Here is a 9,150-nt window from a genome sequence, read left to right on the forward strand (position 1 = left end):
TTACATGTCGACAGAGTGGGGACCACTGTTCCAGATTCTGAATCCGGGTTGACGCGTTTCTGACTGCATTGCATGAATAAGCGTCAATTAGGTGCTTTGTGTCTTTTTGTCATTGGGAATTTTATTTATTCAAAAGTTGAGGATAATATTCATTATTATTGTTTTATTACATCTTTGTTTTTTCCTTGATTTTTAATCGTTTCATCTATTCATGATAATTTAAAGAAAAAATTATTAATATTATTTATAAAATTAAAAATATTTATAAACAAACAAAAAAACATTTTTATATGTTATCTCAATTGAAAGAAACACAATTACTTTTCGTTAATTTAGCCTTTATTTTGAAATAAAAATACTTTCCTGAATTAATTTTCTATGTTTTCTTTCTAATTTTATTTGGAGTTTGGAAACCATTAGATTAGGAAATAAGAATGAGAAGTTTTTCAAAATTTGATTGACAAGGGACCAACATTTTATGTGAATAAATACATGAAACGACTGTGTCTCACTAAACATTCGACAATATTAGGTCTGACTTTACTTTAATCAAGGAAAGAACGAAGGATCTTGCCACGAAATAGGGAATCTAGATACTTCGTTTTTTATGTTCTACCACGTACAAAGTTAAACGAAAAAATTAAAAGAAAATAAAAATGATAATTTAAGAAATGGTTTGGTGATAATTTAATTTAAAATATTTTAAAATAGTATTATTTGTGTTAATAATTGTATTTAAGTTATTATTGTTTTTTTGATAATTCAATTCTTAAAAATATCTAAATAAATTAAAAAATATATAATGCATATAATTTAATATTGACTTCAATTCTTAGGTGTATAGAATTTGTTCCAAACTTAAATTTATTAAGACAACATATGTCAATTACCACATGTCTATCGAAAAATAACTTTTTATGACGGGTAAAATTAACTTATTATGACAGATGATCTGACGTCATAGTTCTGGGTGTTATAATATAGGTCTTTCCATTTTATGACGGACTTTCTGTCATAATAGGTCCAGTGTATTATGATGGACTTTCTGTTACCTATCATAATAGGTCCAGTGTATTATAACAAATTTTCACTTATCAGTCATAATATAGCGAATTTATTATAACGCACATAGATTTATCTATCATAATATGTAGTGTTTTATGACGAAGATTTTTTCACCTATCATAATATGTAGAACATATTATGACAAGTAATTGTTCACCTATCATAATATATACTTTTCAAAAATAAGCTTTTATTACATACATTGTTCACCTATCATAAAAACTTTTTTGTAAAAAAAAATTCATTATTACATTTGACATATCTATTCAATTTTCAATTAATTTCCTGTATTATAATTTCATCAATCAATTTATAATCAATATAACATGAAATGAACATATTCAATTAAACTAACATAATGTGAAATCCATTTCAAACATTAAATTGTTCAATAATATCTAATACATAATTTGTAAATCATATTAAATCCAAATAACATCAACCTACACTACATTGTAGTCAAGTTTCTACAATTTACTAACACTTAAAATAAAAAAAGTCCACTTAGTTCTAATGTCTTCAATGTCTGGAGCTTCCATTGGAGATGAATCATCAAAGATATGCAAATAAAATAATTAAGTTAGAACAATTTTGTAATGAACAGTTAGATAAGTATTAAGTTAGTTTTTTAATACCTTATCCCATGAATCAGTAATGTTTGTACAAATAATAGTGTGCATGTGCTTCATTACGTAATACCCACACTCATAGCTGCCTAATTGACGTCGACACTGCAAATTAAACAAAAATAATCAAAACTAATTCAAACTAAGGACACAAAAGATCATATTATACTCTAGCTATAGCTTTTGTACCACCTTTGATCAATTTTGGTAAACCAACATGCTAATTCCTCACAAAAATAGCAAAATCATAAAATACAGAATGAAGGTCAACTTCTCTTACATTAGGTGTCACTATTTGCATCTTCTTCCTAGATACAGATGGAATGCCCCGCAACCTTGAATGAGTTTCCAAAGACCTACGTACAAAAGATATACATTCATTATATCATTATAATCATATAGGAAGGAAACAAAATAGAAAGGAAAACTTACGCCTCTAAAGTTGTTATAGAGGAGACAATTGTGGTTGTGGAGGTGTAACAATGTTTGTCTTCTTAGAAATGTCCTACATTTGACCATAAAATAAGTCTAATATATGCATCAAAATACAAGAAATACATAAGTAATTAAGGTAAGTATGAATAACAATACTTACTAAAATTGACTATCTGGATGGCCAAATGACAAATTTCCCTGGTGCTTGTCCCACTGTTTGAACCTCCTCACTAGGCACAGGAACACAAGCAGAACAATCTTTAATATCTACAATCACCACTCGCATCATATCATCTTTAATAGTCTCATGGTGGATGGTGTTTCCCAAATTATATCTTTTACCTAAGACACAAAAGTAGATGACAATTGTTGAGTACAACTAGATAGAGAACTTATTTCTAGGTCAATTATATATTTTAACAAATATACATAAAAATGAATCAACATTGTCATGCAGACGATTGGCATTGCTAAGCATCGACATGGTCTACTGGTTTTTGATTTTCCTAAACATACTTTGTCCAATGTTAATTTCACTTCTTGTAATAATGTTAACTACAATATTTGGCATAGATTGGTATGTATTTTCCTTTTAAAGATTATCACATCCCTGCTTAAACTTATAATTTTTTAATCCTGTCATACTTGTTATTGATCATGTTGATAATTCTGATGAAACTCAAATCATTGATAGTATTCAAGGTGCTTCAAACCTTAGATGTTATGATTCTTCTAATGATAATGATCAAAATGTCTCTCCAAGTAACACATATTTGGATAATACTGCTACTAATCCCAGTAACAATCATTCTGATATTGTCACTCACCCTATGTACAAAACAACCATAGTTACTACTACTCCTTCTTACCTCTCTTAATTATCATTGTTATAATGTTACTAATGGATTTTCTTCTCTTTATCCTATACAATAGTTAGAAGACAATATTTGAATCACAAAAAAACAAATAATTAGCACTCCTGATTGTAACCTTTTTCACATATCGTTGTTTTACAGTTTCTGTTTTCTCTCCAATTCGTATTCACAGTGCTATATTTCTGCTAAATCTAATTGCTAATTACGTAGAGTCTTTACGAAAGCCACACCACATCAGAAAGGGTACTGAAACATAACTCTAATATGTGAAATTTAACATTCAATAGTTAGTCTTTGTCCCGTTCCTGAACCAGCATTCACAAATATTATCAATCTTTACAGATAAAAATAAATATCTACAGGATTGGTTCAGTAATCATTCATGGATTTGGTTTTAATTCATCTCCTCTCTGCCCAAAATTTCATGATTTAATTGTTGATTATATTTACATGATTTATAGATAAACATTTGAGACATTCAATAACCCAGAAAAGTTTTCGTAGCTACTAAAATTGTATAACATTGTTCATAACATATATTATATAGCCCAAATGAATGCATAGTTGTTAGTCTTCTTTTTATTATTAGCAAACAAATTAGGAGTAATAAAGGCAGTTGGGCATGGATGAGTCACTTTTTGAATAAAGGCTTTTTTAGATTTGACATTACATGAGTGGGTACTGGGAACATCTTTGGTAAATAATGGATCATATTAGACCACAACTCAACTTTTTCTTAATTTAGGGAAAGAATAATCATCAGCAACTTCATAGAAGTCTACCAGCAGCTTCATAGAAGTCTACCCAGTAAAAAAATATTAGAGAAAATCGAGGCAAGGGACAGAAACAAGTAACAATCTTTGGTAAATTGTTGATGTTGATGTTTGATATGCATTTCATTAATATTCAAAATAAAATCTTTGGTAAATGGAGCACTTACTTGTAGAATATCTTGCAGAAAATTGAGTCAAACTACCAAAGTGCAGCGGCTGCAGCTTTCAACTGAAAAAAAAAAAAGAATTGAAGCATCAAAAGATAATTTAATGAACAACAAGAAAACTGAGAAAAGGATGGATAAAGAAATATTACTATCAATGTTTAATCATAATAATTATTGATATAATTAATCACTAGCATTATATCNANTAAATTATAAATTTCAAACATAGAACATTTATAAACATTTTTGTCCTATTAATAAAGCAAAACGACAATAATAATTATCGAAAGTCAGAATTCACTTAATATCACAACTAATTATGAATTTTTGTAAAATTCAATGTTTGTTAATTATTCTTAACCAGTGTCCTATCTGAATGGATATTTAATATTTTCTTTTTGTTATTTATCCATATTGCTAGCCATGCTTTTCCAGAATCCCTCCTATATATTTCTATAAGATTTTTGGACGATATATATTTGGTTATCCGATTTATAACATTGCCTGATATCCATGGTTGAGGAATCGGTGAATAGAAGCCTCATGATGCAAAGACTAGTTGTGGTCTACCAAACAGGAAAAGCCATCATTAATAAGCGCAAATAATAAAAGACTAAACAGAGTCATGCATGTTTCTTTCATTCAACTCCTTTGTGTATACTTGCATGTGTATCCAACTGATTGGCTTCTTGGGTCTTATGGAGACATTGACAAAACAACCTTTATTGCTTTCTATAACTTTCAAATTATTTGTGACCTTTGAGAGAATATAAAAGAATAAATAAATGGAATTCAAATTTCATTTATCAAATATTAAAGAGCCAAATCAAACATTTGACATGAAATACATTATTATATTATTGATCATACAAACGAAATAAATTATTAATTGTGATTTTTTTAGGAATAGGTATGGCCTTCTTGAATTTAGGTTTGGCTAAGCATTTTTGTGTTATGTGTTACCTTGTTTCTATGGGTTAGTTCTTGTTGAGGTAGCTTAGTTTTGTCTTTGGGTGTATTTTCTTTTGGCATGGGTTTTGGTGTGTTACCCCATGTTTTTTGTATTCCTTTTTCTTTGTTTTTGTTATGGATTCTCATGTAATGGCATATGATTGCTGAGCTTTGGGGTGCTAACCTAGTCGGGATTCTAAGGTGCCATATGCCTAGCGTGAGAGAAACAAAAACTTCTATGCATACTTTGTTATAGACTATAAGAGAAGTATGCTGCATTCACAAATTAGTCAAACATTATCTGGCCAGGGTTGGGGAAGGGAGAGTTTATGATTCTTTTGGGTCTAATATAAATAAGAGAGAGCCAACAATGAATTAAAGGAGAAGAGCTTCTGGATTCAACCAATGTCAGAAAATTTTTTGGCAGTATTACATCTTTGCATATGTAGATGCTCCAGGCTATCAAATATTAAAGAACTTAAATATTATCAGTACAGGTGTCCTATACAGAATTATACTTAAGAAGAGGTAAGTCTTTCGTTTTCTGTTCTTAAAATGCACAAAAAGAAAAAAAGAAAATTATTTTTATTTCTCCTTTCATCATGAGAATTGTTGTGAAGGATGAATGCAAGTCATATCCTCTATATGCCAAACTTTTGTCTGGAAAACAAAGAGCAGGAAAAGCACTCTGCTTCCATCTTACTTTTGCTTGTTTTATGGCTCAATGTGTTATGAAATGTTTTACAAACACACTACTGTCATTCTTTATTTGGATATTTTATTATGTTAAGCCTAATGACTTATAAATGTTATCTAGTTGAATTGATTACATCACCGAAATTCAGGTTTCCTAAATTTGTTTGGCGTTGTCTTGTAACATTTCAGGTTAAGTGAAATTCAGTGGGCTGCCTTTGTTCTACTCACTGCTGCGTGCACTACTGCTCAGTTGAATTCAAAGTAAGAATAATTCAAGCCTGACACGACCTTCACTTGAGTATTTGTATGTTCCCATAAATGTAGTATGTGTTCTCTAGTAATACACATTGTTGTCAAGTTTTTATTTACAAGTTATGATGTAACGAACAAATGAATCATAAATAATAGGTTAACAATTTAGCAAGTGTGACTGCTAAAAGATGTGAGCTATTACCATTGGTGCTCCTTGCTTGTATTAATATGAGGCATAAATCGTAGGGACTTTGTTAGAAACTGGTGGTCAAGATTTATCATCCCTTAAAACAGTTGAGACATTTCTTATTTTATCTTTTTGATGCTTTACGAATCACCATTTGAAGGATGTATGTATGCAAATGCAACACTATCTCAATTCTCTCTTAATCATGGACACATTCCAAAGTTGTGCTGTATCTTTCTATACTTTTATCACTTGTGAAATTAAATAAAACCGTTGGTTGCAGGATTTGACTATTGTTTTATCAACACTTCTACCTGTGATATCTACGAATAATGATGGCAAAGACCAATCAGATTTCTCTGTGGGACTAAAGGTAATACTATCGATTTCATTAGTTGGAAACTTAAGTTGTTTGAATATGGTAATGACTGTTGCACTATAGTGGTCTATCTTTATTCCATTTTGTACCAACTCAACTTTTATGCTTTGAATTTAGTAGTGCAATTCTTTTTAGCATATATTTGTTATGTTCCTTTTGTTTCTTGGACTTAGGTTCCAACTGCAGGCATGATAATTAGTTTCTAATTTTGAATAAAACAATAAGGGATCAGAAACAAGAGTCATTCAAATCAGTTTCAAGAAATGGTAACCACAATATGTTTGCATCATTTAGCTAAAAAAATAGACAAACAACTGGTAAAATATAGCATGCGTAACCACAATCCAAATAAGGCCACTAACAATGTAGGCAACTTTGACAATTCAGCTGCCAAATGATATTATCATTCATTGAACACTTCCTCTTACTGATAACCATACTTTTGTTTATATTTCCTATATGAATCAATTGGGGAAAATATAAAGTAACAAAGAAATTATTAATTTAGAAAAATACATCTAGAAATACATAAGACAGATATAAGGAAAATACATCTAGAAATACTTACTTTTTTGTAAAGTAATAACTATACTGATATAGTGATTTCTATGGTAGTTATAGTTATTTTCATACACTGCACACCAACACATATATAACAATTAGGTATTATTATTTTAACCCCCATCTCCTCTTCTATCCTTTTCTGTGTGGATCCCCTGAAATAGTATCAAGTATATAGAAGCATTTAATTTAATTAACATGTCATAAGAACGACCTTCTACCATTTCCCTTCGATAATGACAACAACAAATAAGATTTGGGCAATCGTATCCCACAAGACCAAAACCAAGGACCAAGAACGATAGTTCGAATGAAATATTATGAAAAAGCAACAAATGATAAAATTACTTTTCACAGTGAGACAGTGACAGAACAATGAGAAGAAAAATAGCAAACAATTAATAGAAGAAAATCATGACAAATTAGGAAACAACAAATTAATAAAACCTACTTCGTCAGACTTCAAAGATTTCGAAGAACGGCGGAGGCAGAAGTAGAAACAGTGCTTTCAGTTCGCTGGCGTTCGTCTTCCCCTAACCTAGCTCTCCTTCGTATAACCCCTAACCTATACCGCAACCACAGTCACGTGGAGGGAGTGTTCTCGGAGTGTTCGGAGTGTCGAGAAATTAGAGATGCATGGTGCTGATGTGCTTTAGACACTACGAAGAACGAAGTGTTCGGAGCTTTAGACACGAAGAGTGGAGTGTTCAGAGGTTTAGACACTAAGAGCGAGAGAGGAAGGAGACGAGCGAAACGTTGAAATAAAATTAGGGAAATGGGAAAAATTAGAAAAGAGGATATATTATAACTGATTTCTAAAACTCCGTTATAATAGATTATTAATATATTTACAAGTTTGCCACCGCTTTTTATTATTATAACTGATTTATAAAAGTATGTTATAATATGTCTTATACTTATTTACAAGTTTGTCACCGCGTTTCATATTATAATTGATTTATAAAAGTGCGTTATAATATAAACTTATTATGATGGATAATTTTTATTCGTTATAATAGGGTCGTCATAAAAAACTATTTTTCTACTAGTGTCACATTTGAAGTATTATGTGTTTTAGAATTTAATGTTCATATTATTTTTTATTTCAACTTTTAAATGATATAAGATTACTTTCACTAGTGAAAAAACACTGTTTAACGTCACCCCATAGACGTCAGTTAGAGAGTCCATTGGCGTAAAATGATGACTGGTGGCAAGTTCGTAAATAAGTCAGGCATATAGACGTCGGGCCAGATCTACCCGACATCTAAAACATTATAGACGTCGTGGAAACTCCACACAGACGTCTAAAGGTCTGCCAGGTAGGTGAATAGTCGCCATATCGATGTCAAATACCACCACAGCGACGTCTATAGTCGTGTATACATGTCGCCCTGACACCACCCGACGTTTATATGTCTGCCAGGTTGGTGAATAATTGCCATATAGACGTCGGGTAACTCCACACAGACTTCTATAACCTGACAGGTAGGTGAATGTCATTAATGTTCCACCATATAGACGTCGGCGCCCCCTCCAAGCTGACGTCTATAGCCTGACAGTTAGGTGAACTGTAATAATTTTTCCGCCATATAGACATCGGCCACAACTTAACTAACGTCTATAGGAATGCAAAGTTTAATTAGACGTCGGTTGCACAAGTAACTGATGTCTATAATCCGCGCCGATATTAATATTTAAATCATAAAGACGTAAAATTAGTGAGAGCATCGACGTCTATAACATTATAGAAGTCGTGTGGCAAACTGAACCGACGTCTATAGTACCTTATACGGTAGAACGCGAACTCGCAAGCAGTAACCACTATTCATCGTCTTCTTCCTCAAGCTTTTCTCCGTTGTGACATTCATTTCGAGGTTCGTAATCTCTGTTTTGGACCGTTTAAATGTAGTTTTGCTCCAATTGAATTAGTCTTTGATGAAAAATCTTTCATTTGAATCGATTAAAATTAGATTTGGTTGCGTTTTGTTGCAGTTTCTGGTGTCTTGTTCGGTTGCGTTTTGGACCGTTTTTGGCATGTGTTTTTGACCTATTATTGGATGTGCACTCCTTCATTTCCCTCCATTGCTAATTTAATCTTCTAAAAAGGTTAGCTTCTTTGTTGAAAACTTAATTTGTATGGATATTATTGGCTTTTGTGTATGCATGTTATTGACTTTTGT

At 31.3% G+C, this 9,150-nt stretch overlaps 1 long non-coding RNA gene across 2 annotated transcripts; it reads right to left on the bottom strand.

Annotated features, from left to right (window-relative positions):
• Positions 1-1,633: 1,633 nt before the first annotated feature.
• On the bottom strand, positions 1,634-3,817 carry LOC106754934. Of its 2 annotated transcripts, none has more exons than XR_002667021.1 (5): positions 3,672-3,817; positions 2,287-2,468; positions 2,124-2,196; positions 1,984-2,047; positions 1,634-1,796 (listed from the first exon to the last, which is right to left on the bottom strand). It is a non-coding gene; the product is annotated as an uncharacterized LOC106754934 (long non-coding RNA). The 2 variants fall into 2 exon arrangements; XR_001375352.2 differs by having other exon boundaries at positions 1,636-1,796; positions 1,972-2,047.
• Positions 3,818-9,150: the final 5,333 nt, after the last annotated feature.

Source organism: Vigna radiata, unplaced genomic scaffold (genome assembly GCF_000741045.1).
Source record: "Vigna radiata var. radiata cultivar VC1973A unplaced genomic scaffold, Vradiata_ver6 scaffold_305, whole genome shotgun sequence".
NCBI classification, from domain to species: Eukaryota; Viridiplantae; Streptophyta; class Magnoliopsida; order Fabales; family Fabaceae; genus Vigna; species Vigna radiata.